This window comes from Thrips palmi, unplaced genomic scaffold, assembly GCF_012932325.1.
Source record: "Thrips palmi isolate BJ-2018 unplaced genomic scaffold, TpBJ-2018v1 HiC_scaffold_3, whole genome shotgun sequence".
NCBI lineage: Eukaryota > Metazoa > Arthropoda > Insecta > Thysanoptera > Thripidae > Thrips > Thrips palmi.
In genome coordinates, this window is record NW_023144630.1 from 13,157,168 (window position 1) to 13,184,667 (window position 27,500).

The following is a 27,500-nucleotide window of genomic DNA, read 5'->3' on the forward strand; positions in this document are numbered from 1 at the left end:
TTCGGGATCTACGAAAGTACCCTATTGGAGGAACGGGCCCGCGAGATATCGCGAAGCCTGTTACGACAAGACGCGGTCTGGCGTAAACCTCCCTTTTATCTATGTACTTTCAAAACACTTTTTTTTGGCAATTTTGGCCATTTTTTCACCAGGGCCCCCCCTTTAAAGTGTTTAACGAGCGTGTAACGTGCAACATATAGCGAAGAAGTTTGACTGTACAGTTCTAATCATTCCTTAATTGGCTGAGCGATAGCGAAGCCCGTTCTCGAGTGCGGTTAAAAGTTTTGTCTGTGGGTCTGTCTGCGTGCGTGTGTGTGTGTGGGGCACTGCCCCTCCTGAACGGCTCGGCCGATCTGCCTGAAATTTTGCAGGGTAATTAGGTATGTCCTTGGCTCACCACACACCAAAATTCAGCTTTCTATTTAAATCCACTCGGCCACTTTACCCAAAAAAACACTTGAATAACGGGAAAAGTAGCGATATACATCGGCAACTTTGGCCCGTCCCGTACATTTAAAAATTTGGTGAATTTCGCTAATGTTTAACCCTAACGGGATCTGAAACTCAGTATGGGGTCCAAATTTATTTTATTTCCGTCATCAGCACCCTCAAAAACATCAGAAACAATGCAAAAACTCGAGTAAAAAGAATGTTAAAAATATCCCCCCTGGGATTTGAACCCGGGCCCAAAAATTCTCCGATTCACTTGAAACTGGCACCGTTTGTTTTTTCTCGTCGCCCTGATTCCAAAATCCCCCATATGCCCTCCTAGCTGTATCCGTTGCCGAAATCCCCTTCGACCCCATGTAGACCATGATGCACCTGCAGCAGCCCCCCGGGGCTCGGATCGGATTTGCTGCCACCGGGCGGTTCTTGGGGTCACCGAAGGAGGCTGCATCCCAAAATTTGGTCAAGATCGGACCAGGGGAAGCCCTCGGACGAACGAACGAACGAACGGACGCACAGTAGGGTGCCGCGAAAAAAACTTTTTTCTGAAATTGATATCGGCTCGGGTGGCAAAGTGTTCTCTCAGGGGTCAATAAACGGTTTTAAATATCACCCCCCATCGGATAATATCTTCGCCCCACAACGGCCTTGAAAATCGGAAAAATGGTTTAAAAAAGCTTTTTGGGTAGGGAATTTGTTTGCACGCTTTTGGTCACTCCCAGGCATATCCTTAGGGTTAAAAAGTCGAAAGGGGACCCCCCAAGCCTAAAAAAAATTTGTGGACAACCTCATTCTATGATTAATACCAGTTTCTGCAAAGTTAAAACATGATATTGAACAATTCTGTCATGATTTGCCTTTTAAAATTTCCCCCGTATGTCAGTTTCGCCCATTTACCGTCTTTTTCTCCGATCTGACTTGCTTTCTGAGGTCAGAAGGGTCGATTTAGGGGGGGGTTTAATTCGGGTCAAAAATCGCTAGGACGCTCTGTTTGGGGGAAAATTGGGTCAAAATAACCGAAATTGCAGAAAAATTGATTAATTAGACCCAATTTTCCCGCCAAACAGAGCGTCCTAGCGATTCTTGACCCTAAATGAACCCCCCCTAAATCGACCCTTCTGACCTCAGGAAGCAAGTCAGATCGGAAAAAAAGACGGTCGAAATGGGTGAAAGTGACATACGTGGGAATTTACAGGCAAATCATGACAGAATTGTTCAATATCATGCGTTAACTTTGCAGAAACTGGTATTAATCATAGAGTGAGGTTGTCCACAAGTTTATTTTAGGCTTAGGGGGTCCCCTTTCGACTTTTTAAGCCTAAGGATATGCCTGGGAGTGGCCGGAAGCGTGCAAACAAATTGCCTACCCACAAGGCGTTTTTAACCATTTTTCCGATTTTCAAGGCCGTTGTGGGGGCTGAAGATATTATCCGATCGGGGTGATATTTAAAACCGTTCATATTGGCCCCTGAGAGAACACTTTGCCACCCTAGCCGATATCAATTTCAGAAAAAAGTGTTTTTCGCGGCACCGTAACGCACAGCAGGGATCATATTATATGCCCGTCCCTCCGTCATTTTTTTACGAAAAATTAACGGGACGGGCCAAAAACGGCAGAAAAAAGACTACTTTTTGGGTACTTTCAACCTTCTGTCAAGTTTCATGTCGTTTGATGAGTTTTAGAGGCTGCTGATGACGAAAATAGAACCCATTCTGACCTCCGACCGAAAGCTATGTCCCATTGGTGTAGATGTTGATGACCAAATGCTATTTTTCAGGGGATCACGCCCATTTTAACGGTCGACCTAGGAAGGCAGCCTGCCGAAGGCAGGTTAGCGCCGCAGGCCAAGGTAGTTGTATACGCCAGGCGTTGATTGTCGAAGCTGGCGCAGCATCGCGAAGCCTGTTACGACAAGACACGGTCTGGCGTACACCTACCTTGTATTTTCTCTCAAGTTTTATCTTGATTGTAGGGGAGTATCGTAGAACGGGGTTATATGAGATAAATTTCGAGGTTTTGTTGTGAATTTCCCCCTTTCAATTTCAATTTGGGGGGTGCTGAGGTGTTCATCACTCCGTCCGTCCGAGGACTTTCCTTGGAACGATCTTGACCAAATTTGGTGTGCAGCCTCCTTGGGCGATCCTAAGAACCGCCCGGTGGTAGCAAATCCGAGCCGAGCCCCGGGGGCGCTGCTGCAGGGGGTCGAGGAGGATTTTGGCCTCATTGAGTGGGCTGCTTGGGTTAGCTTCATTAAGGAGCCTTCTTGCAGCATCGGCACAGTCAATGAGGGTCGTTCCTCAATCCCTGGTAAGAAAAAACATTAATGTAGAAATATTTTACTATTCACCACAATCTACCATTAAAACGTTGCACCAATCAAATTGCGGATGAGGATGCAATTGAGTTGCAGTATCAAGGGAAAGGCTAAAATCATTTTCCAGAATGTAGACTTACCAGTAGGGTACTTTCGTGGATCCTGAACCGGAAGCAAGCAGACGCCATATTGGCCGGAACCTTAACTCTCTTGCGATCTCCAAATGGAACCAGGCTATACATATATTGCCCGAGGAACACAAATGCACTGCAAATAAGTATCAAACGACCATTATGTTCAAGTGTGGCCGATACATTTTACTATCGTCTCTTTCCCATGTCAAGTTTTGATCTACTTCCGCCAACATGGCGTCTGTTTGCTTCCGGTTCAGGATCTACGAAAGTACCCTATTGGAAGGAACTATGTCCATGCAAATTTTTCCGGACTCAGAAATGTTTTAGTAGGCGGTGAGTTTACTGCATACAGCCATGACTACTGCACATAGTGCTGGATGACTGCCAATAGCCAGGTGGCTATTCACCCTCCAGAATCCTGGAGAATCTATAAATACAAGCTCTGACATTAATAAAGCTCTCATTTGATCTTCATCGGCGTTTGTTAACCCTTCTCCTGAAATACAACATGGCGCAGCCTTAGGACACCACGTGGTTGAGTACTACTGTCAGTGGAATTGATTGTGGCAACCAGTGTGTGGAAAAACCTGTGCACTGGACTCTGAAGGGGGTGTGCAGACAACCATTCTTAGTGCCATTAGAATCACCTTTATTGGCTGAGCGATAGCGAAGCCTGTTACTCTATTGGGGTTGAAAAGTTTTTTCTGTCTGTCTGTGTGTGTCCGCACTACTCCTCCTGAACGGCTCGGCCGATCTCGGTGAGATTTTGCACACTTTTTGGGCATGTCCTTGGCTCGGCACACGCGAAATTTCACTATCCTAGCTCAACTGGTTCAGTTTTTATAGCCGGAAAACACCTAAAAAACGTCGAAAAATCGAGTTTTCTGCAGGCAGATCACTTCTGTCTCAAAGAAGGGGGGGTCTGGGGGGCGGAGCCCCCAGCCCTGACATGTTAGAAAGTTACAAGGGATCTAGAATGAAGGGGGGTCTAGTTAGAAGTAACCGACGATGGACAAGCCATGGCCTGCCGAAGGCAGGCTAGCGCCGCAGGCCAAGGTAGGTACGCCAGGCGCGGATTGGAGGAACAGGCAGCGAGACATCGCGAAGCCTGTTACGACAAGACGCGGTCTGGCGTAAACCTACCTTGTTTAAAATGGAGAGAAGTGACAGGCTCGTGGGGCCAGTGCATCTGAACGGTCCAAACATGAGTGATGCCTGAACACAGTTAAAACAAAAATTCGAACTGTTCTTGATTGGCCAGAGATCCATTCAGGCTAACCCTGAAGAAAATAGGGCGCCACTGCTTCTTCAGGGAGGAGATGAACTCAGGAACTTGAATTATCCGTTCGCCGACTCACTCGCCCAGCAAAGAGTTGTGACTGAGAAAGGAAAAATTACAACTGTAGATAACAGGCGGAATTATGATGCCGTTATTAAGAAAATAGATGAGCTCACCTCAGAAAAAATCTAGGACGGTGTTCAGGGAAGAGTTCAATAACCGGAGGCAGAAACCGGGGGAACCCTTTACGTCGTGGTATACGAATCTTCAGAACCTCATCAAAGACTGCCAGTATGAAAGGGTTGAGGAGTCCATGATTGGCTGAGCGATAGCGAAGCCTGTTACTCCAGTGGGGTTGAAAAGTTTTTCCTGTCTGTCGGTCGGTCTGTCTGTCTGTCTGTGTGTCCGCACTACTCCTCCTGAACGGCTCGGCCGATCTCAATGAGATTTTGCACACTTTTTGGGTATGTCCTTGGCTCGGCACACGCGAAATTTCACTATCCTAGCTCAACTGGTTCAGTTTTTATAGCCGAAAAACACCTAAAAAATGGCGAAAAATCGAGTTTTCTGCAGGCTGGTCACCTCTGTCTTGAAGGAGGGGGGGGCTGGGGGGCTCCCCCAGCCCCGACAAGTTAAACAGTAACAAGGGTCAAGGTCGTGTTATCTGTAGATGATGCAACTCTATCTAGAATGATGGGGGGTCTGGAGCCCCCAGCATGCAACACGGTAGAAGTAACCGACGATGGACAAGCCAATGCCTGCCGAAGGCAGGCTAGCGCCGCAGGCCAAGGTAGGTACGCCAGGCGCGGATTGGAGGAACAGGCAGCGAGACATCGCGAAGCCTGATACGACAAGACGCGGTCTGGCGTAAACCTACCTTATGGTAGACAGAATCATACGGGGCACCAACGATAAGAGGTTGAAGGAGACTCTGTGAGGCAAGGTCACCCTTGATCTTGAAACCACGATCTCTGTGCAAAGAAGCAGAATCTCTGGGAAAACAAGACCCTAATTGGCTGAGCGATAGCGAAGCCTGTTACTTGGGTGGGGTTGAAAAGTTTTTCCTGTCTGCGTGCGTGCGTGTGTGTGTGTGTGTCCGCACTACTCCTCCGGAACGGCTCGGCCGATCTCGGTGAGATTTCGTACACTTTTTAGGTATATCCTTGGCTCAGCACACGCGAAATTTCACTATCCTAGCTCAACTGGTTCAGTTTTTATAGCCGAAAAACACCTAAAAAACGGCAAAAAATCGAGTTTTTTGCAGGCAGATCACTACTATGTTGAGGAAAGGGGAGTTCCCGACAAGTTAAAACGTTACAAAGGTCAAGATCGTGTTATCTGTATGAAGCACCTCTATCTAGAATGAAGGGGGGTCTGGGGGGGGGGGCCCCCCAGTATGCAACGAGAAAGAAATAACCGACGATGGACAAGCCAATGCCTGCCGAAGGCAGGCTAGCGCCGCAGGCCAAGGTAGGTACGCCAGGCGCGGATTGGAGGAACAGGCCGCGAGACATCGCGAAGCATGTTACGACAAGACGCGGTCTGGCGTAAACCTACCTTGTTACAACAGAGATGTGGACAGTGTGAACCGTGGGAGGAAGAGACAAGCCGACAGCCTTCTACTTCTAAAAGGAGGTATGTGCCACCTCCAAAACTGGAGAGGCTCAAAAGCATTGTGAAACCCACGTATTGGCTGAGCGATAGCGAAGCCTGTTACTCGGGTGGGGTTGAAAAGTTTTTCCTGTCTGCGTGCGTGCGTGTGTGTGTGTGTCCGCACTACTCCTCCTGAACGGCTCGGCCGATCTCGGTGAAATTTCGCACACTTTTTGGGTATATCCTTGGCTCAGCACACGCGAAATTTCACTTTCCTAGCGCAACTGGTTCAGTTTTTATAACCGAAAAACACCAAAAAAAGGCAAAAAATCGATTTTTTTTGCAGGCAGATCACTTCTGTCTCGTAGGGGGGGGGGGGGGGGGGGCGAGCCCCCTGACCCTCGACAAGTTAAAACGTAACAAGGGTCAAGATCGTGTTATCTGTAGATGAAGCGCAACTCTATCTAGAAAGAAGGGGGCCCAGCGCGCAACAAGAAAGAAGTATTAACGACGATGGAGAAGCCAATGCGGCAGGCTAGCGCCGCAGGCCAAGGTAGGTACGCCAGGCGCGGTTTGGAGGAACAGGCCGCGAGACATCGCGAAGCCTGTTACGACAAGACGCGGTCTGGCGTTAACCTACCTTGTAGGCTGAGCGATAGCGAAGCCCGTTACTCAGACGGGGTTGAAAAGTTTTTCCTGTCTGCGTGTGTGCGTGCGTGTGTGTCCGCACTACTCCTCCTGAACGGCTCGGCCGATCTCGGTGAGATTTTGCACACTTTTTGGGCATGTCCTTGGCTCGGCACACGCAAAACTTCCATCCTAGCTAAACGGGTTTCCCATTTTTTTAGGCCGAAAAACTCTAAACTAGGGGTACGCGCCGTTCAGTCTGGGCGCGTAGTGTGGCTGAGCGATGCGAATTGACATGGTTTGTGCACTTTGGACTTTGCTTGAGAAGACGAAATGTGCATCTTAAGGACTCATATTGAGTGAACTTTAGGCCAGGGGTACAAATGGAAGTGATTTTCGTTATCAGAACACCAAAAACTGCTGGGATCAATGCCAAAGTCGATTTAAAAATTTTGGTCCAAAATTGGTTAAAATTCGGTTAAATGTGAGTCTGGGAAAAGTTTGAAGGTCTTTTTTGAGTTCAGCACACCAAAGACTGCAGGAAACAATATAAAACTCGACTTGAAAATTTTGGTCCAAAATGACCTAATTTGGGATAAAAATATAAATCTGGAGTCGAAATGAGAGTGATTTTCGTTATCAGCACACCAAAAACTGCTGGGATCAATGTCAAACTCGATTTAAAAATTTTGGTCCAAAATTGGTCAAAATTGGGGTAAGTGTGAGTCTGGGAAAATTTTGGAAGTCATTTTTGAGTTCAGCACACCAAAAACTGCAGGAAACAATATAAGACTCGACTTGAAAATTTTGGTCCAAAATGACCTCGTTTCGGATGAAAATATAAGTCTGATGTCAAAATGGAAGTGATTTTTGCTATCAGCACTAAAAAAACTGCAAGAATCAGTGTGCAATTAAATTTTAAAAAAAATTTGCCCCAAAAATCGGTTAAATTTTGGGTCGGGAAAAAATTTAGAAGTCAATATTGAAGTCAGCGCACTGAAAACTGCGGGGAAAACACATGACTCTCAAATTAGAAAGTTTCGCCCCAAATTGCGTAGCTCTAGGTGAAAGTGTAGGTTTGGCATTGAAATAAATGTAGCTTTTGTGACTAGTACACTGAAATGTACAAACAACTATCTAGACTCAATTTCTGTATATTCCTACACTGTCTTCATGAAGCACCCTCTGTCATCACCAATTCCCTGATGCCACACCAATGTGAATCCCTCAGTCGAGTAACATTCAATTGCCAGCATTGAATTGCTTAATTGGTTACTCGTATGATTGGGTCACTATTCGATATCTCTTTTTTCTTAACTAATGAATTCTCAATTTTATCACTAATATCTATGAAACATTTTGTCATTCTTTCATTGTGAACCAGTGAATAAAACAATATTGATTGGCATACGTTATCACAGTTAATATTAAGAGAGTCAGTTTAGGGTAGGCTGATCTGAACCAGTTAACGGGGACCAAATTTTTGTCAAATCCAGTGATTCGTCATATAGAGTCCAATGCAAAGGCTACCCAGGGGTTAATGAACCGACACAATTTATCTTACTCAGGTATGCAATACTGAGTAGTACCAGTTATATTAACTTCAGTGAAGTGAATGGAATCGTCTCATTAAAACCATTCACTAATTCACTCACCGCTCAAAACCTGAGTCGTCTCTTTAAAACCCCAAAATCAATTCAAACTCTATTAGGATTAAATATACACAACCATACATTGATTCTATTAATAAACACATGTTAGTACTTTTGCACTCTTGTCAGCTTGCAGCATTGCAATAGAATGTATTTCTCGAGTCCAAACTAAGTATGCCTGCTAATTTCAACACAAATTATTTATGCATTTCCCTGATTTCCTCTACTATGAAAAATTTAAAAAAAAGGATGACACTATAGAAAATGAAACAAGTACATGCCCACAATACAAAAAGGGCAAAATAAAAAAATTCTTTTTACACTGCTCTGTCAAAGTGCACTGACCTGAAGAAGATTCCCCTCGAAAGGGGGAGGGGGGAGAGGGGAACGAAACACGTAAATCATTTTCACTGCCATTCTCCATATTTCGCTGTGTTGATACTCTAAAAGGGTTTTGATCATTCTAGAATGTGGAAAAACTATGGCCGATCTCATTTCCAAACCCTTCTGCTCGTTATTTTGGTTTATTTGCTTATTTGCTTCTGTCCCGTATTTGAGAGCCGCGGCCGCAGGTATGAGAAATTCGTGAGTGCTGAGTGCTGCCAACCTAACCATGCTAATAATCTGATTCAAAAGTATGTTTTGAATATTTCAAACGATACTAAACAACGATTTGAAACAAACTCGTGTTGGGGGGTACCAAGGCGACGTTAAATACGAAATCTTGAAACTATAGCCACTGTAGTTGCTGAGAATCGTTGGTGAGTACAAAGTCACAGACAGACAGACAGACGCACGACCAGTCACTTTTCAGCGCGCCCAAACACGGCAAGGGCTTCGCTATCGCTCAGCCAAAAAAGGCGAAAAATCGAGTTTTCCGCAGGCAGATCACTTCTGTCTTGAAGAAAGGGGGTCCCCCCAGCCTCAACAAGTTGAAAAGTTTTAAGGGTCAAGATCGTGTTATCTGTAGATGAAGCAACTCTATCTAGAATGAAGGGGGGTCTGGGGAGCGGAGCTCCCCAGAAAGAAACAAGTTAGAAGTAACCGACGATGGACAAGCCATTGCCTGCCGAAAGCAGGCTAGCGCCGCAGGCCAAGGTAGGTACGCCAGGCGCGGATAGGAGGAACGGGCAGCGAGACATCGCGAAGCCTGTTACGACAAGACGCGGTCTGGCGTAAACCTACCTTGTAAAGGTGGAAGAAAATGTTCATCCCTGAGGGGCCTTATGACTGCAAGAAATGCACCACTAGGCACTCAGTGGCAAGGTGCCCAGCGTACAATGTGATCTGCCACCCTAGAGAAAATTATAGATGAACCGGAGCTGCGGTTATCTGAGTACACCTGTGGAGGGATTGATCTGCATGGCCTGGGGCTGATACAAACTGACCCGTACTGGAGTTCCCCAACAGTTGGCTGCCTTGGGGCTGCACACATGACTGACATGGTGTCAGCTACAGTCATCCACATGTCAGCCTAACCTGAATACATCTCGATGTATCCCGGCTGAAAGGGCCGATCTGTGGAGCGACAGGAATCAAAGGCCGATCTACTCCCGCCTTGCCAACAAAGGCGCATCTACGCGCGACGCGCCAACAAGGGTCTATCTGCGGAGGTACGCCCAACAAAGGCCGAAGTAGCATTTTTCTAAATCGCGGGGAATTGAAGATGAAAGTTTACACGAGAAAGACAATTAAGTGTGATTCGGTTACTGTGTGGGAAGGGTACCATCATTATCTCCCGTTCATTCTGCGTCGAAGGGTGTGGTTGGTTTGACGAGTCATTGGTTTTAAGTCAGTCGTTTCGCTTTGACAAAATGTAGTGACGTAGGGAGTCCCGTCCGATGTGCCGATTGCCTCATTGTCTTAGGTAAAATAACACGTTTTTTTCAGTTAGAATTTGTTTTATGATTGTTCTTTCCTCTATTTGAAGTCTAAAAAAAGAAATGTGATTTTTTTTAAATGAGAGATTTTAATGAAATCAGCCCGATTTCCATTCTTTGTTAAATGAATGTTTTACCATGGTCAAATTTTTTGGTCCTAATTTTCTTTGCTTACTGTGCTTTAGCTGTAAAAACAAAAAATATGATCACTAGGATGTATTTTTTTTCGTTGGGTGTTGGAGTATGCAAGTTAAGTTTTAACCTCAAGAACATACCGCTTGCTTCGTCAGAGACTGCATTATGCTTCTTTCGGCCAAGTGCAGCCAATTTTGCAGAACGCGACTGCACGTCGCGTTGTAATCCTCGCCGTTTCATTGCAGCGGGAAAATGTTTTCATCGAGACCAATCAAAGCAAGTATAAAATGCTTGTGGGAAGACGCGTAGAAACGTAACTCGAACGAAAGCACGAAGCGTTCGACTGGGTCGAGAGCAGTTAGATCGGTCTCCGTTGCACGGACTATTTTTCTTCCGCTGTAGATACGCCAACCACTTAAACCGTTTTTTGGAGCGTTTCCCGTGTCTTAAACCTTAAATGCGGTTGTCAAATTAATCTACAGCTTGAACTGAACGCAACTCTGTAAAAAACTGCAAATGTCAGAAAATGCTACTTCGGCCTCTTTTCTGTGTACCTCCGCAGATAGTCCCTTGTTGGCGCGTCGCGCGTAGATGCGCCTTTGTTGGCGGGGCGGGAGTAGATCGGCCTTTGATTCCTGTCGCTCCACAGATCGGCCCTTTCTGCCGGGATACATCGATCTGACCGAAACCTGAATGAGTTTACATCAGTGCATTGTCAGTCCGGCAAAATACTGCGTTACTGCTGACCCACATCAGCTTTCATATCTCAGCGAACCCTCAGGTTTGACTCAGCACAACGAATGAACAGAAAATTTGCCGAGAAAGACAGACGGCTGGGTAATTCCGCGCGTAGAGGGCGTTTTCGTGTCCACACCCTCCCCAGAGCGAACTTATTCGAGTGCAGTCCATTTATGCACTTAAGAATCTTGTTTGGCACTATACTTGCTTGTTCCCTTTGTTTACGGACATTCAAAGCTAACATGTGACGCGGGAGGGGGACCTAAAGGATCGATTTTGTAAGTTCCGTCATGTCCATTCGGACCTTACACCAACTTTGCGGCTCTGTAACCCTTTGTTCCATTCGAATCTTCGAATTCCACACACACCCATCAAATCTCTAACGTATAGTGACTGTCTTGCTTGAATTTCAAGATCGTATATTGGTTGGAAGTGTACTTTCAGAACGCGTACTAAATGTCCACCGTACTCCGACTTTTACCTTGGCGGTTTCAAATTAACCACCAAAAAAACTACTCGGAGTGCTGCCTGCTCAAAACCACCCCCGTATTTAGGATCAGCACGGTCTGTTTGTTACAAGGTAGGTTTACGCCAGACCGCGTCTTGTCGTAACAGGCTTCGCGATGTCTCGCTGCCTGCACTGTGGCAAAAAGCTACGGAAAATTCTGTAAACAGCTTGTGGTAATTCTCCGTAGCCCCCTTATCAATATTCTCCGTAGGCTCTTACAGTATTTTCCGTAGGACCGCACAGTATTCTCCGTAGGACCTTACAGTGATCTTCGTAGGACTATACAGTCTTCCAGGTCCTACGGAGAAGACTGTGCGGACTTACAGAGAATACTGTACGGCCCTACGGAGAATACTGTAAGAGCCTACGGAGAATATTGATAAGAGGGCTACGGAGAATCCTGGCAAAAAAATTAACAGAATTTTCCGTACCTTTTTGCCACAGTGTGTTCCTCCAAACCGCGCCTGGCTTACCTACCTTGGCCTGCGGCGCTAGCTTGCTTTCGGCAGGCAATGGCTTGTCCATCGACGGTTACTTGTAACTTCATGCATGCTGGGGGGCCCCCCCAGACCCCCCCTTCATTCTAGATCCCTTGTAACTTTTCAACTTGTCGGGGCTGAGCCCCCCAGACCCCCCTTCTTAAAGGCAGAAGTGATCTGTCTGCAGAAAACTCGATTTTTCGCCGTTTTTTAGGTGTTTTTCCGCTATAAAAACTGAACCAGCTGAGCTAGGATAGTGAAATTTCGCGTGTGCCGAGCCAAGGACATGCCCAAAAAGTGTGCAAAATCTCACCGAGATCGGCCGAGCCGTTCAGGAGGAGTAGTGGGGAAACACACACACACACACACACACAGACGGACAGACAGGAAAAACTTTTCAACCCCAATGGAGTAACAGGCTTCGCTATCGCTCGGCCAACAACTTGTGGGCAAAGACTATGTTAAAACTGTATCATACAAGGTAGGTTTACGCCAGACCGCGTCTTGTCGTAACAGGCTTCGCGATGTCTCGCTGCCTGTTCCTCCAATCCGCGCCTGGCGTACCTACCTTGGCCTGCGGCGCTAGCCTGCCTTCGGCAGGCAATGCTTGTCCACCACCGGTTACCGCTTAAGTGTTGCATGCTGGGACCCCCCTTGATACTAGATAGAGTTGATTCATCTACAAACAAGGTAGGTGTACGCCAGACTGTGTCTTGTCGTAACAGGCTTCGCGATGCTGCGCCAGTTTCGACAATCCACGCCTGGCGTATACACCTACCTTGGCCTGCGGCGCTAACCTGCTTTCGGCAGGCTGCCTTTCTTGGCAGACCGTGGAAATGGGCGTGATTCCCTCAAAAAGAGCATTTGGTCATCAAAATCTTCACTAATGGGGCTAAACTTTCGGTCGGAGGTCTGAATGGTTTCTATTTTCGTCATCAGCAGCCTCAAAAACATTTATAACGACATTGAACTTGACAAAAAGTTGAAAGTTCCAAAAAAGTTGTCTTTTTCCTGCCGTTTTTAAAGTGTTTTTTGGCTAATATGACCGAATGGATTGAGATAGAAAGCTAAATTTTGGTGTGTGGCGAGCGAAGGGTATGCCCAATGACCCTGCAAAATCTCAGCAGAATCGGCCGAGCCGTTTAGGAGGAGTAGTGCGGACACACAGACACACACACACACAGACAGACAGACATGAAAAACTTTTCAACCCCACTGGAGTAACAGGCTTCGCTTTCGCTCAGCCAATTACACGATCTTAACCCTTGTAACTTTTCAACTTGACGGTGCTGGGGGGCTCCGCCCTCCAGACCCCCCTTCCATCAAGACAGGAGAGATCTGCCTGCAGAAAACTGGATTTTTCACCGTTTTTTAGGTGTTTTTTGGCTATAAAAACTGAACCAGTTGAGCTAGGATAGTGAAATTTCGCGTGTGCCGAGCCAAGAACATACCTAACAAGCCTGCAAAGTCTCAGCCAGATCGGCCGAGCCGTTCAGGAGGAGTAGTGCACACACACACGCAGACAGACAGACAGAAAAAACTTTTCAACCGCACTGGAGTAACAGGCTTCGCTATCGCTCAGCCAAAAATTTTGTTTTTACTTACAATGTTTGGCAAATCTGTTGTATCTTTAAAAGAATTTGCTCTGATTAACAACAGAAGGTCAACAGCAAGGTTGTCAAGAAACTTCTGCATGTGACCACAACAATATCTTACAAAGGGAACTTTATGATGGTGCACAATTTGAGATGTCAACGCTGCTCCAAGCTCTTCAGTGTTTTTAACTTGAAAAGTATTCAAAGATGGTTCATAGTTTAATGTTTGGAGTTTGCTGTAGATGAAAATGGTAGAGTCTTTGTGTCCATAGATATTGATTATTTCTCCCAAAACTGGAACTCCACTTACAAAGTCTAACACAAAAGCATCTTTGGGAGCATAATGGACATGATTCACTACAACATACTTAATCTTCTTAATATGCAGTACATCAGGGGGGAGTGTTGGTAAATTTGTAACCAACAATACCTATCTTGTAACCCAGCGGTTCAGGAGACTAAAAACTTCGCTTTGTAAATTCCGTAATCTGCACTGAAAAGTCAAAGGACGGAATTCATGCCATCCTAGGGGAAAGAAAAAAAGTCTTGCCAATATTTGGCGAGAATCAAAAGTCTCGCCATTTTTTTGGCGAGAAACAAAAGTCTCACCATTTCTTGGCGAGAAACAAATGTCTCGCCAAAATATGGCAATAATTGCAGCCCCACTCTATTTGATACTGGGAACTATATCCCAGTCAAGATCACTCCGGTAAACACATCACTAACTGCAGTCTTTCAATTACTCAAGTCGAAAATAATACTGGAAGCTATCACTTTCAGTTATGAAAATATTAATGTAAGGTTATATGATGTGAATTTGGTTTGCGTCAGCAAAGCGTTGCCCAACTATTTACTCTTTTTGTCATCGTTTAAAAAGATATTGGTCCAGTGAGTCAGATCCTAAAAGGTCTCTTTCAGTGTGCATGTAGTTTAAGATCATGTCTTTAATAAGAGGCCTAAACAAAGCGACATCCATGATGACACAAGTTCTTACTCACTCCTTTGACTTATTCCAATCCCCAGCTAACCTTGCTGCACTTGGGCATTGTTGGAAGTTCCATGGACAGAACTCGGTTAATAAACTCGAGGTAAGAAAGTTCCGTGCACTATCTAGCACTCTCTGTTTCGCCGTCTCCACTGGACAAAATGCCAAAGTACAGCAGCACCACTTTAAATCGCGAACACAGATATAATAAAGAAAACATTTTAGTGAACAGACAAGCAACACAGCAACAGGACTGCCATGTTGAATTTCATTTGTTGTCCTCGTTGTGTCGTCTGCTACAGTAGCATTTGTTTTGCGGTAGTGCCAACCTGCACTGCCTTTCAGAAGTAATTTTACAAGAAAAGAAGGCGTCGGCCGCCTCGGAGACCCACAGGGACGAGGCCGCCGCAGAGGCTCCACTCCAGCGTGCCCCCGCCCTGGCCTCGGCCTCGGTGGCTGCCGCAGACGGAGTGGAAATGGCCACGCTACACAGCCCGAGTGCTCCCCCCAGGCAAGTACTCTCCAACCCTCTTGCCACTCTCTACTCCTGGAACAATTGCTGGCCTCCTCCAAGGCTTCAGGTCCTGGTAGCGGACCCCGTCCACGCCGGGGGCGGTGTTGGCGGCGCGCCGGAGCTTGGCGACGACCTCCTCGCGGGTGATGGTGGCGACGAGCGAGGCGTCGTGCTGCTTGGTGTCGGGCAGCACCGCGTCCTCCGGGGCTCGCCCAGGTCCCGCAGGCGCTCGGCGAAGACGCGCTGGAAGTGGTCCTCCACGACGTCTGGCTGGACGGCGCAGACCGGCGACTCCTCTTGCCGGACCTCGCGCATGGCCTTCTTGCGGTTCACGCGGTAGAGCCACTGGAGCCGCTTCCGCGCCGCGACGTCGTCGTGGTGGTGTTGGGCGTCGCCTCGCCCGCGGCCACGGCCACGGCCACGGCCACGGCCTCCTCTTGGGCCCTTGCGGAGCAGGTCGCTGCGGAGGCTGCATGGCCTTGGTGAAGTCCGCGACGAGGGCCACGAACGCGCTCCACCCCAGGTCCTGCTCGAGCTTGTCCAGCCACTCCCTCTGGAACTTGGTGGCCTTGGGGGCGGCGCGGCTCGGCGACGGTGTGCTGGACACGGAGCCGAAGCCCTCACGGGGCTCCGCTGGGCGCGGCGCTGGCTCGAGGGTGTGGGGGGGCGGCGTCGCAATTGGACCTGGGCGGGATGGAGGAGGCCAGCAATTGTTCCAGGAGTAGGGGTGGCAAGGGGGTTGGAGAGTATTTTGCCTGGGGGCAGCACTCAGGCTGTGTAGCGTGGCCATTTCCACTCCGTCTGCGGCAGCCACCGAGGCCGGGGCCCGGGGCGGGGGCACGCTGGAGTGGAGCCTCTGCGGCGGCCTCGTCCCTGTGGGTCTCCGAGGCGGCCGACGACGAGCCGGGCGAGGGGCGCGGCGCCGCGTCGATTCAGGGGGGGATGGCAGCAGCGCCGCCCCTGGACCGGGGGGCGCGACGCAGGCCGGCGGTGTCCTGATGTTGAGGTGCGCGCGCCGCAGCCGGCTGGCGACTGCCATGGCCGACACCATCCTGGGCGGCGAGCGGCGCGGTGTGGCCTCGCGCACGCCTGCTCCAGCATCCCCTGCACGCGGCTGGTGGGATGGCGGGGAAACCTCGGGCGTGGCGGCGATCAGCGGCGGCAACGGCTGGACGGGGCGCGCCGGCTGGGTAGGCAACCCATGCGGCCCTGCAGTGTGCCTGCGGGACACGAAACCCGGGGTGGAGATGGCGTGGTAGCAGAGCTAGGGCAAGAGTTTTTAACTGTAACTACTTGCCGTGGGTGCGGTCCCCCCTGTATAACGTGGCCGTTGACCCCCCGTCCGCGGCCGCCACCGAGGCCGGGGCCAAGGGGGGGGCGCGCTGGGGTGTAGCCTCTGCGGCGTCCCCGTCCCTGTGGGTCCGCGGGGAGGCCGAGGGGTTCCTCGCTGTCCTCGAGGTCGGGGGGCGGCGAGCGAGCGGCAGCCGGTCTCCTGGGGGTCCTCGTTGCCCGGGGCGGTGGTGACGGCGGCGCACGACCTGTTGGGAAACAAGGACCAGCGGGTGAACCGCGCAATGGTGGTGGGGGGGAGGGCTAAATTTGAGGCTACTTTCCGTGGTCCTTGTCCCGCGGGTGGTCGTGGCCAAGCCCCGGGGCGTCCCAGGCCGCGGTCTGGCCGAGGCCGTCTCCGCCGGGACCCCTGACCCAGAGCCTCTGGGGAACAGCTCCCTTTCTGCGCCGGCGTGATTGGGTTCCCCTCCTCCCGGGGGGGGCGTGCTGCGCGCGGCCTGGCGCTGGCTGGTGGAGCGGCCCGGGCCCGGGGGGGCCTGGGGGCTAGGCAGCCCATCCGGCTCGTCGGCTTGCTGGGGGTCGCCGTCGACGGGGCCGACCCAGCACCGCGTCAGCGCTAGCTCCCGGGGTCGTCCCCCTTCAGGCCGTGGGCCTTCTGGAGGTGCGGGGGGGCCGAGCGGCGGTCCGGGGAAAGGGAGCCCCGCACTCGCGGCAGCGCGCGCAGGATTCCTTGATGCCGTGCATCCGAGCGACAGTCTCTTTAGAGCCGAAATGCAGCTCACTGGAGTCAGAGTGGGAGGACACAGCGGGCAAGGGCACCGGATTCCCAGCGGACTTCGATAATCAGCACCTCCATTGTGGAGAGGATTTGCAGGGTAAAGAGTCATTAGCACCAGCCGAGACCGTAGGCGAGAACTAAGCGAGAGGCAGTGCCAGTGGGGAAAAAAACAAAATGCTAACGGTCGTCGCCGCATGGCGAACACTGGGCAACATAACCTCAAAAAGCCTCAGCCAAGTCTAGGGCGGGCGGGTCATCGCGGGCGGACGGACAGGGTAAATAAAAGTCAGTGAAGCATAGATTGCACTTGCCAGGCGTGAGACGGTGGGCGGGTCCAGCCGCACGCAGTGTTTGCATGGAGACAGGTCCCGATGGAGAGAATCTCACTCACAGAGTACAAGATTGCATCACTTTTCCACACACAACTTCTTGGTGAACTTCTTGATGACAGGAGCACAACACTGAAGAGGTGGGTATCACATAAATAAAATCCGGTCTTGCTCCTGAACCTGGTTCGATTTCCTCACGTCACACTTATAAAACAGTTAGTAAAAACTTAGTAAAAACAACTCGAGAACAGTCAAAACACGGAAAAGTAGGGTTATGGCGCGATCCGAGAGACAGAGCGGCACACGTCCGTCCGCCCCGACGGTCAGCCGTAGAATCAAAATTTCTAAATCTAATGAACCTAACAGCTAACATAAACATCAAAATCAATTCTAAGAACCCCTGTAAACCAAAATATTTACAGATGTCCTTCTAAAGCTAGTGATTGGCACTAAGGGAGAACTAATGCGTTGTCTTACCCATCAGTGTAGTTCTCGACTGAGTCTGCACCCCCACTCCCCTCAGTATCAGACCTAAGCGATTTGGAATTAGAGCCACAGTAGTAAGAGTAGAGATGATTTCTCATACCATTTGGAGTAGAGGCTAGTCTCTTTCTGAGTATCCAAGGACAGCATTCAGAGACATTAGAGCACGCAAATCTAAAAACGTCAGAGTTAGAAATATCCTTATTTGCAGCTAACAATGAGATTACTTTGACAAAATCTGCTGCCATAAAATATAATATCTGTTTGGGAGTCAAGCAATCTGTCAGAACCTCCAACCACCTGTAAATAGTGCCGTCATCAGAAGGCTCTCCTGTAATAATTGGCATTCCTGTTTTCATGTCGAAGCTAACTGTCATTCCTGATGGGTGGTGATAGACATGGGGGAATAAATACAGCTTGTCTAAAGGCATTGGACCAATCTCATAGATGTCTAGATAAGGGTGCTTGTGACGGAATCGGAAAGTTTCTATATAACTCCATCGATCCCCAACAGACGCCTGTAATACATCCAACTCGGCACATTTGACCCTTATAGGATTTTTCTCACAATTTCTGAAATTCCTCCATGGTGTGGTCAACTCATCAGACGTTGCCAATTGGCAGTTCTGAAGATTCGGATGTTCGAAGATGTCTCCTGATGCCCACACAGGAGGACTCGGTGTTGGAACTGGGGTTTCAATATTGGTAATAGCAATAGCCTTACGAGTTCTTGATAACACTGACACTCCCCTAGACCAATCAGCCCTCTTTTGATACTCATTCCGTCTGAAGTAAAATCTTTTGGTCAAGTCACTTGCGGGGTTGAGTGGGTCCACTGCTGGGTAGTCAGACAAAGATTCTGTGTTCTTTGGAGCACTGGCAAGAGCCCGATTCGGACCGGGAACACTCATCTCTCTAGAATAAATTGGGGCAGTGGGATGTGCCATAGAAGTCTTCTCCCGATCTGATAACTGTTCTTCAGCCCATGCAGACTCACTGAGAGACGGGCCCCTGTTGTCTTCTCCTTTGAGCAACAACTTCTCCACTAACTCTCCTTGCTCCTGAATCATCTCAGAGATCTTCTCATTTGCAAATCCAGTGCATTGAATTTGACAAGCTTGCAGAATATTGTTGGCCCCACTCATGTATTGCTGAAGATGCACCACCATCACCTTTATTGAGTCAGCTGCGGCATCTATCTTTTTGATGGCCTCCTCATATTGAGCTTCAACAGAGGATGACAGCCCCTGCTTAACCCCATTGAGGATGGTAGTGAGAGTCATAGGTGAGCTTCCGAAATTAGATATCAAAGCATCCATAATGACTTTCTTTGCCGATGTTGGATATCTGGGAAGTTCTCTGATGGTATTTTCCAAAATTACATAGCTCAGTTTGGGAAGATAATTCTTGAAGGATTGCGCCAGGTTTTCCATGGAGTGAACCACGTTGTTCTCATAAGGGAATCTGGACAAAAGCTGCTCTCGCAGGTCCAGCCATGGCTTTCTTTTCTCCTCAGACAGACAGAGATCCTTAACTTAACTTAACATTTAACTAACACTGCTTTCATAACGTAACATAAGACAATGTTCGCTAAAGGTTAAGGGTACGGACTTTTGGAAATACTTCCAAAAGTGTCCCTACACAAATTCAAAACACAAAAAAATAACTTACCCTTTTTGAAAAGATGTCAGAAGTTAAGGTTAATAACTTTAACTCTTACGATAACGTTATGGTGCCCTTATGAGGTAAGTTAAGGATCCCTGCAGACAGATAGACAGTCCAGGGTATGGGCCACCACTGCTCAGGAAGAACATCTAAGTAGTTTACTCCCTCGGACTTGAGACCCTCTAATGCCATAATTTTGATCTTAACTTCTTCTCGAAGAAAGAGCTCGGTCAAATCTGGTTTGGAAGGAACCTCTGTTGATGTGCTTCCGAGCTTGTTGTTATAGGATCCTAGATCGACAACCGGACTTAGTCTGTGGGAGGAGCTGATCATGTCTGACTCCTGGTTGTCCATTTAAGTTAACTCAGGAACACTTGTCTCTGCCTTGGAGAAAAGTTGGTTTTCATTCTCTTGGCACTCAGAGGGAGAGCTGATGGATATGTTTGCGTTCTGATTCAATCCACTCTGCTCAGTCATTTCAAACCAGGAGGGTTCTGAGACCTTCTGAATTGATTCCGAAATCGAGGTGCCAACTGTTCCGGATCCTGCTGCTGCTGACCTCACCGAAATGTCTGAAACTTGGACGGTACAGTCAACCGTTGTTAGTGCTTGTACAGTGTTCTGAGAGCTCTGCCGGTCGTCATCACGCGGACTCACAACAGTTGGTTGAGTAGGCTCGGAGACTGTTTTCATGTTGTAAAGATCCTCTTTCCGGATATATATCACTCTGCGTTGGTCTAAGGGAGTAGACTGCTGAAGCGGGCCTGGTTGAAGAGTTGGTTTTGCAAGAGCGGGTTTGGTAGTAGGGGGATCGGGCGCTGAACGAGGTTGGTGAGCAACCTGAGGGACTGGTGAAACAGCCTTCGCTTTCTGCTTTCCCTTGGTGGACAAAGCAGATCGAATCTCTGATGGGAGAATCTGTCGACCTAAGTTCTGATTTCCCATCTCTGTATTAATGTTGTCGTCTATGCCGTCAAATCCCAAATCAGTTGTGTCTCCCTCTTCAAGAGTTAGCTGAGCCAATGTGGCTCCGGCTCGCGAAGAGTCAGACAATTTTGCCCTCAAGGCAGCTGTAATGTTCTCTTTCTTAGAAGAGTTGGTGGAATTTTCCATTATATGTCTTCTACGGAAGATACTGGTTCGAGTAGATCGAACTTTTGTGGAGCTAAAAGAGTTTGATCGCAGGGACCTCCTAAATTTCTTAGAAGTGATGGGAGAGATGGATGTGCTAGGGCTAATTTCCATAGAACAGCTACTAACTCCCTTCTCAATCTCCTCAACTCTCCAGAAGATTAAATCTGAACCAGTAATATTAACCAGGTGATGCCTAGTCACATTAAGCGGTTCGTGAGCAATAGACTGGAGAAATTGCCTGGTGATACCAACACACAATTTCGATAGTACTAGGGACTGGGATATTAGAATATCTAAATGCAGTGCTCCTGTCAATAACTGAAATCGATGCAAATTGTGATACCACAGGGAAATCGCAAGAGCAGATGAAAAGTTTCCTTTTCATTAGAATGCTCGCCTGCCACGCGGGCGGCCCGGGTTCGATTCCCGGCCGATGCAATTTTGTCGCCAGCCGACACGGACGGAATAAAACACGGCATCGACGTAGGGACGAGACGCTTGGAGCTGCAAAGTGGAGGTGCATCGTCATGGGCCTCCGTGGCGCAATGGTTAGCGCGTTCGGCTGTTAACCGAAAGGTTGGTGGTTCGACCCCACCCGGGGGCGCGTATCTCTTTTGGTGGAAGTTTCATCAGTTGCTTCCCCGCGCAGCCCCGGTAGGATGGTCCAGCAGCGAGCAGGCGGGACCGAGGACCGTGTGGCCTAATGGATAAGGCGTCGGACTTCGGATCCGAAGATTGCAGGTTCGAGTCCTGTCACGGTCGTCCCCGTTCTTATGGCCAGGAGAGCGTGAGAAGAGGAACGATTCCTCTTCCTCCCCCTTTTTCTTTCTTCTCGCTTTTTAAAACTAGGGGTACGCGCCGTTCAGTCTGGGCGCGTAGTGTGGCTGAGCGATGCGAATGGACATTTTTTGTGCACTTTGGACTTTGCGATGGACGAAATGTCCATCTTATGGGCTCATATTCAGTGAACTTTACACCAGGGGCACAAATGGAAGTGATTTTCGTTATCAGAGCACCAAAAACTGCTGGGATCAATGTCAAACTCGATTTAAAAATTTTGGTCCAAAATTGGTCAAAATTCGGTTAAATATGAGTCTGGGAAAAGTTTGAAGGTCATTTTTGAGTTCAGCACACCAAAAACTGCAGGAAACAATGTAAAACTCGACATGAAAATTTTGGTCCAAAATGATCTAATTTGCGATGAAAATATAAGTCTGAAGTCGAAATGAAAGTGATTTTCGTTATCAGCACACCAAAAACTGCTGGGATCAACGTCAAACTCGATTTAAAAATTTTGGTCCAAAATTGGTTAAAATTCGGGTAAGTGTGAGTCTGGGAAAATTTTGGAAGTCATTTTTGAGTTCAGCACACAAAAAACTGCAGGAAACAATATAAAACTTGACTTGAAATTTTTGGTCCAAAATGACCTAATATGGGATGAAAATATAGGTCTGGTGTTAAAATTGCCCCAAATTGCGTAGCTCTAGATGAAAATGTAGGATTGGCATTGAAATAAATGTAGTTTTTGTTGCCAGTACACTGCAAACTACATACAATACTTTAGACTCAATTTCTGTATATTGTTCCTATTTGTCTTCATGGAGCACCCTCTGCCGTCACCAATTCCCTGATGCCACACCAAGGCAAATCCCTGTGTCGAGTAAAATTCAATTGCCAGCTTTGGATCGCTTAATTGGCTACTCGTATGCTTGGGTCACTATTCGATAACTCTTTTTTCTTAACTAATGAACTCACAATTTTATAAGTTATATTTATGAAACATTTTGTCATTCTTTCATTGTGAACCAGTGAATAAAACAATATTGATTGGAACATGTTATCACAGTAAATATTAAGAGAGTCAGTTTAGGGTAGGCTGATCTAAACCAGTTAACGGGGACCAATTATTGTCAAATCCAGTGATTCGTCACATAGAGTCCAACGCCAAGGCTACCCAAGGCTTAATGAACCGACATAATTTATCTTACTCATGTAACAATACTGAGTAGTACCAGTTATATTAACTTCGGTGAAGTTAAAGGAATCGTCTCACTAAATCCAATCACCAATTCACTCACCGCTCAAAACCTGAGTCGTCTCTTTGAAACCAATATCAATTCAAACTCTATTAGGATTAAATATACACAACCATAAATTGATTCTATTAATAAACTCATGTTAGTGCTTTTGTACTCTTGTCAGCTTGCAGCATTGCAATAGAATGAATTTCTCGAGTCCAAACTAAGTATGCCTGCCAATTTCAACACAAGTTATTTATGCATTTCCCTGATTTCCTCTAGTTTGAAAATTTTAAAAAGAGGATGACACTAGAATGAAATAAAAAGATGCACACAATACAAAAGGTCAAAATAAAAAATCCTTTTTACAATGCTTTGTCAAAGTGCACTGACCTGAAGATGATTCCCATCTGACAGGGGAGGGGGGAGAGGGGAACGAAACACGTAAATCATTTTCGAATCCATTCTCCATATTTCGCTGTGTTGGTGTTCCAAAAGGGTTTTAATCATTCTAGAATGTTGAAAAACTAAGGCCGATCTCATTTCCAAACCCTTCTGCTCTTTATTTAGTTTTATTTGCTTATTTGCTTGAGTCCCGTATTTGAGAGCCGCGGACCCGCAGGTATGAGAAATTGGTAAGCGCTGCTGCCGCGCTGCCAACCTAACCACGCTAATGACCTGATTCAAAAATATGTTTTGATTATTTCAAACGATACTAAACAACGATTTGAAACAAACTCGTGTTGGGGGGTACTAAGGCGACGTTAAATACGAAATCTTGAAACTATAGCCACTGTAGTTGCTGAGAATCGTTGGTGAGTACAAAGTCACAGACAGACAGACGCACGACCAGTCACTTTTCAGCGCGCCCAAACACGGCAAGGGCTTCGCTATCGCTCAGCCAAAGAAGTGGTAGCGGTGGGATTCGAACCCACGCCTCCGAGGAGACTGGTGCCTTAAACCAGCGCCTTAGACCGCTCGGCCACGCTACCAGCGCATTAATGCCGACTTTCGGCAGCACTGCCTATCAGAGGAAAGACGGGAGGAGAAGCAAAACGTGATTCCGCCCAGGATCGAACTGGGGACCTTCTGCGTGTTAGGCAGATGTGATAACCGCTACACCACGGAATCTGATACTGTCCCACCTGCAACGGACCGAAGCCCATTGCTGTGCGGTGTGGTTCGCCGCCTGTGCCGTTGACACGCAAAAGGAATGCGACAGCCGGGAATCGAACCCGGATCAACTGCTTGGAAGGCAACTATGCTAACCACTACACCACTGTCGCCACACGTGCCCTTACTGCAAAGGGGATGCAAGGAATCGGGCTGACTGCATCGCCAAGGTGAAAGCAGCATCCTGGGCGTGGCGGAGTCAGTTCTTCCATGAGCCCCCATGGCTCAGTGGTTAGAGCACCGGTCTTGTAAACCGGGGGTCGAGAGTTCGAATCTCTCTGGGGGCACGATGCTCTGTACTCCGACTGGTTTTGAACCACGGAGCGCAACCCCCAGCCCGACGCGGACCGTTTATTTTCTTTTACGGACGACGCTGCGTTGCGGACAGGCATGCTTATTAGTTCGACGGACCACGGTACTCGTCATCCGGTATGGTCTAGTGGTTAGGATTTCTGGCTTTCACCCAGGAGGCTCGGGTTCGATTCCCGGTACCGGAATCCTTTTTGCTCTCCGAAAGGAGGAGTTGCTTTCGTCGCGGGTCAGCAGGATGGGTGCTCGATGCGGCGTCACGTGCAGCGTTTCATGTGCAATGGCGGCAAAATGGAGGACGTCCTTCGAGCCGGATTTGAACCAGCGACCTATGGATGCCTGCGCCAGCCCTATCACCTACAGTCCACCGCTCTACCAGCTTTTTTTTTTGAAAACATGTTTATTCGGCTCAGTTAATAGCATAACAATTATCAACAATAAAATAAAATCAACAGTGATAAAAGATAACAAATTTAAAAGACTGCTTCCTCTTGCTCTTCTCTTTCGGTATTCTAACAGGACTAAAACGGTTACTTTATTTAAAAAGGCCGTCCTCTCCAGGGGACTTGCCGCGCGGACTGGCCTTGAGCGCGGCCTCCATCTCCTCCATCGTGAACGGCCGCAGCACGGCCTCGTTGTCCTCGGGGGTGAGCACGGCGCCGGGCACGACGGCGTCCAGCAGCGGCGTCCTTGGAGCGTCTCGCGGGGCTGGCGGGGCGAGCGGAGCGGCGGCCGCCGTGGAGGTAGGCATCCCTTCGCGCGCGCGTTGGGTTGCATCTTGCTCCCCGGGGCCCTGGGCGGCAAACACGGCGGCGTAGTGCTGGCGGACGTGCTCGGCGATGGCGGCGGGGTCCCGGAACACGTTGCCGTCGGCGTCCTCGAGCTGCTCGATGACTCCCTCCCTCCGGCGGCGCAGGCTGGCGGCGACGTGGTGCAGTCCGACCGTCTCGCCGTCCACCTCGTCGGGGCACTTGGCGCGCGCCCGGGTGCAGGCCAGCCTCCTGGACAGCAGCTGCAGCAGGCGCTCCCGCGCGGCGTCCAGCTCCTGGCGCAGCTCGTCGTGGGCCCCAGGCTGGTCGTAGAGTCGGGCGGCGATCTCGTTGACGCAGCTGGAGAGGAACTGGCACATGACGTTGTCCTCGCGCCTGGAACGCCTGGAGAAGTCCTTGCAGAAGGCCTGCAGCTTCTTCTTGGTGGCCTCCCACCAGTCCACGACGTCGGCGTCCCCTCGTTGGCGCCTCCACTGCAGCCACCGCTCGCGCAGTGCGGGAAGGAAGGCCTCGTCGCTGAGCGTGGCGGGGTCGAACTTCCAGAGTCGCTGGCCGCGGTCCGGCCGCTGGCGCGCCTCGGTGTCCAGGGCGATGTCCACGCTGATGGCGCGGTGGTCGCCGAAGGCCGCGGTGTGCAGTTGGGCCCCTCGGAGCCGCGGCGTCAGGTCCTTGGTGACGTAGACTCTGTCGAGGCGCGACAAGCAGCTAGGCCCTCGGTACGTGTAGCCTACCTCGCTAGGATGCAGCCTCGTCCATGCGTCGTCGAGCTGTAGGTCCTGGATGACGTTGGCAAGGATGCGGCAGGGCTCCGCGGCGCCGGTGGTGTCCTGCGGCCTCGCGATGCAGTTCCAATCTCCTCCAAGCACTATCGGCCCCACAGCGTCTGCCAGAAGAATCGCTAGCTGGTTTATCAAGAAGTCTGGCCTCTCACCTCTGCCTTGGGAGCCCGCCGGCCCGTAGACGTTGGCGATGGTCACTCCGGCGACGAGGGCGCTGAGGCCGCGGCCGCTGGGCAGGGCCTTGACGTTGGTGGCCTTGAGCGGGGGGCGGACGAGCAGGGCGGTGCCGCGAGCCTCCGTGCCGACGTTGATGACCTCCTCGTAGCCGGGGACGCCGAGGACGGGGGCGCGCACCTCCTGCAGCAGCACCACATCCGGGGACAGCTCCATGATCATCTCCGTCATCGCCTGCACCTTCACTGCCGCCGTTGCTATGGACATATTAAAAGACAAGATTTTGACAGCCATATTAGTTTTTCTTCGCCCCCGTGTCCATCTTCGCCTTCTTCTCGGCTGCCTTGGCCTTGGTGCCGGCCCCCATCGCAGCGCTGCTCTTCATCAAGGCTGCCAACTTCTCCATCTGCGTCCTCATCTTGGCCTGCCCGGCGTCCTCGCCGCGAATCCGCTTCCTCTTCTTCACCACCTCCACGAAGCCCGTCGACTCGCTCGCGCTGCTCGCCGCCCTGCTCCGCAGTCCACCCAGGCACGACAGGGCGTCCTCGGCCACCTCGGAACCCACCTCGGACCCGGACAAGAAGTCGAACGACGACGTCCTGGTGCGCGGCGCGTCCTCGTCGTTGTCCTCGTTGTCCGTCTCCATCCCCTCTCCTTGCCCGGCACCAGAGTACTCACTCGTCACTACTCCACGCTCCGAGGCCTCCTCTGGCGCCGGCTGCCGCTCGCTGTCCTTCCGCGGCGATACCCCGTGCTGGTTAGGGTTGCCGCGAAAAACACTTTTTTCTGAAATTGATATCGGCTCGGGTGGCAAAGTGTTCTCTCAGGGGCCAATATGAACTGTTTTAAATATCACCCCGATCGGATAATATCTTCAGCCCCCACAACGGCCTTGAAAATCGGAAAAATGGTTAAAAACGCCTTGTGGGTAGGCAATTTTTTTGCACGCTTCCGGCCACTTCCAGGCATGTTCTTAGGCGCAAAAAGTCGAAAGGGGACCCCCTTAGCCTAAAATAAATTTGTGGACAATCTCACTCAATGATTAATACCAGTTTCTGCAAAGTTAACGCATGATATTTAACAATTCTGTCATGATTTACCTGTAAATTCCCACGTATGTCAGTTTCGCCAATGTCGGCCGTCTTTTTCTCCGCTCTGACTTGCTTCCTGAGGTCAGATGGGTCGATTTAGGGGGGATTCATTTTGGGTCAAAAATCGCTAGGACGCTCCGTTTGGCGGGAAAATTGGGTCAAATTTATCAATTTTTCTGCAATTTCGCTTATTTTGACCCAATTTTCCCGCCAAACGGAGCGTCCTAGCGATTTTTGACCCAAAATGAATCCCCCCTAAATCGACCCATCTGACCTCAGGAAGCAAGTCAGAGCGGAGAAAAAGACGGCCGACATTGGCGAAACTGACATACGTGGGAATTTACAGGTAAATCATGACAGAATTGTTAAATATCATGCGTTAACTTTGCAGAAACTGGTATTAATCATTGAGTGAGATTGTCCACAAATTTATTTTAGGCTAAGGGGGTCCCCTTTCGACTTTTTGCGCCTAAGGACATGCCTGCAAGTGGCCGGAAGCGTGCAAACAAATTGCCTACCCACAAGGCGTTTTTAACCATTTTTCCGATTTTCAAGGCCGTTGTGGGGGCTGAAGATATTATCCGATCGGGGTGATATTTAAAACCGTTCATATTGGCCCCTGAGAG

General features: G+C 49.3%; 7 non-coding genes across 7 annotated transcripts; 4 read left to right on the forward strand and 3 right to left on the reverse strand.

Annotated features, from left to right (window-relative positions):
• The first annotated feature begins 21,091 nt into the window (after window positions 1-21,091).
• Trnan-guu lies at window positions 21,092-21,164 on the forward strand. The gene has a single exon. It is a non-coding gene; the product is annotated as a tRNA-Asn (tRNA).
• Window positions 21,165-21,249: 85 nt separating this feature from the next.
• On the forward strand, window positions 21,250-21,322 carry Trnar-ucg. Its single transcript has one exon. It is a non-coding gene; the product is annotated as a tRNA-Arg (tRNA).
• Window positions 21,323-23,488: 2,166 nt separating this feature from the next.
• Trnal-aag lies at window positions 23,489-23,570 on the reverse strand. Its single transcript has one exon. It is a non-coding gene; the product is annotated as a tRNA-Leu (tRNA).
• Window positions 23,571-23,636: 66 nt separating this feature from the next.
• Window positions 23,637-23,709, reverse strand: Trnav-aac. Its single transcript has one exon. It is a non-coding gene; the product is annotated as a tRNA-Val (tRNA).
• An 83-nt stretch (window positions 23,710-23,792) lies between these two features.
• Trnag-ucc lies at window positions 23,793-23,864 on the reverse strand. The gene has a single exon. It is a non-coding gene; the product is annotated as a tRNA-Gly (tRNA).
• A 101-nt stretch (window positions 23,865-23,965) lies between these two features.
• Window positions 23,966-24,038, forward strand: Trnat-ugu. Its single transcript has one exon. It is a non-coding gene; the product is annotated as a tRNA-Thr (tRNA).
• A 138-nt stretch (window positions 24,039-24,176) lies between these two features.
• Trnae-uuc lies at window positions 24,177-24,248 on the forward strand. The gene has a single exon. It is a non-coding gene; the product is annotated as a tRNA-Glu (tRNA).
• Window positions 24,249-27,500: the final 3,252 nt, after the last annotated feature.